The sequence below is a fragment of the Dioscorea cayenensis genome, unplaced genomic scaffold (assembly GCF_009730915.1).
Source record: "Dioscorea cayenensis subsp. rotundata cultivar TDr96_F1 unplaced genomic scaffold, TDr96_F1_v2_PseudoChromosome.rev07_lg8_w22 25.fasta BLBR01001179.1, whole genome shotgun sequence".
NCBI classification, from domain to species: domain Eukaryota; kingdom Viridiplantae; phylum Streptophyta; class Magnoliopsida; order Dioscoreales; family Dioscoreaceae; genus Dioscorea; species Dioscorea cayenensis.
In genome coordinates, this window is record NW_024087570.1 from 6580 (window position 1) to 8139 (window position 1560).

The 1560-nt window shown below is 44.9% G+C and overlaps 1 non-coding gene across 1 annotated transcript; it reads left to right on the forward strand.

The window, feature by feature from the left end:
* The first annotated feature begins 1045 nt into the window (after window positions 1–1045).
* LOC120255740 lies at window positions 1046–1152 on the forward strand. The gene has a single exon (XR_005535091.1). It is a non-coding gene; the product is annotated as a small nucleolar RNA R71 (small nucleolar RNA).
* Window positions 1153–1560: the final 408 nt, after the last annotated feature.

Genomic DNA, 1560 nt, shown 5'->3' on the forward strand with positions numbered 1-1560 from the left:
CAAGTCTTTCAAGAACTTCGCATACTTAGGCATTTGGGCCAATGCCTCAATAAAAGGAATATTGATGTGGAATTGCTTGAACAAACTCAGGAACTTCTTGTATTGTTCATCCCCTTGGTCATTTTTCAATCTAAAGGGATAAGGGATTCTTGGCTTTAAAGGTGGGGTTGCCACCTCTTTATCTTTGCTTGTTCCCTCTTCAACCTCTATAGCCTCGGGTGCGTGTTCTTTTGACTTCTCACTCGGAAGCCTACCTTCAACCTCACGACCACTTCTCAAAGTGATTGCCTTCACGTGCTCTCTAGGATTGGTCTCCATATTGCTCGGCAAACTTCCATGTGGCCTTTCAGAGAGAGACTTCACAATTTTCCCCACTTAATTTTCAAGATTATGCAACGAGGCGGTGTGGTTGCGAAGTGTAGACTCGACTGATTCAAACCTTGTATTTGCAGATTGTATAAATCTAGTCAAGTGCTTCTCTAGGTCACTCATTCGGGTTTCCAAACCTGAGACTCTATTTTCCACATGAGGGGCTTGTTGTTGTTGTTGGAAACCCGGTGGCCCCATGGCCTTTTGTGGACCTTGATTACTCAATGAGAAATTGGGATGATTCTTCCAACCCGAATTGTGGGTATTGCTATATGGGTTTCCTTGAGGTCTCATGCCATTACCTACAAAATCAACGTTCTCCACCGAAGAACCATCATCAATAGAGATCGGGCAATCGGAGGGAGCATGTCCTCCACCACACCCGTTGCAATTAGTCACGGCCGCCACTCTATTTGAAGTTAGAAGATCTAACTTCTTACTCAAATTCTCCACTTGAGCCGCCAATGAAGTTACCGCATCTATCTCATGGAGACCGGCCACTTTCTTCTTCTCCCTAGCATTCCATTGGTAGCTGTTTAACCCCATTTCTTCAATCAATTAATGGGCCTTATCGGGGGTCTTGTTACCTAAGGTTCCTCCTGCCGCTGCATCCAAGAGTTGCCTTATACTCGGATTCAACCCATTGCAAAAGGTTTGAACAATCATCCACTCTGGAAATCCGTGTTGCGGGCACTTTCTCAGGAGCTCCTTGAACCTTTCCCATGTCTCAAATAGAGACTCCAAGTCCAATTGAACAAAGGATGAGATCTCGTTCCTAAGCTTTGCTGATTTTCCGGGAGGGAAATAACGGGCTAGAAAAGCTTCTACCATCTCCTCCCACATGGTAATTGACGCTCTAGGTAACGAGTGTAGCCACTGCTTCGCTCTCCCCATTAGGGAAAGTGGGAAGTCTATCAATTTGATGCCATCATCCGTCACACCATTTATCTTCAGCATATCACACACCTTGAGAAAGCTCTCTATGTAACTGTTTGGATCCTCATCGGCCAAACCATTGAATTGTGTGGATTGCTGCAACATGTGGATGAATGCCGGCTTCAAATCAAAGTTCTGAGCTGTAATCAAGGGACGCACAATACTTGATTGTGTCCCCAATAGTGAAGGTCTTGCATAATCGGATAATGTTCGATGTTGCTCATTCTGTTCTGCCATATTTTCAGATCCTTCCAC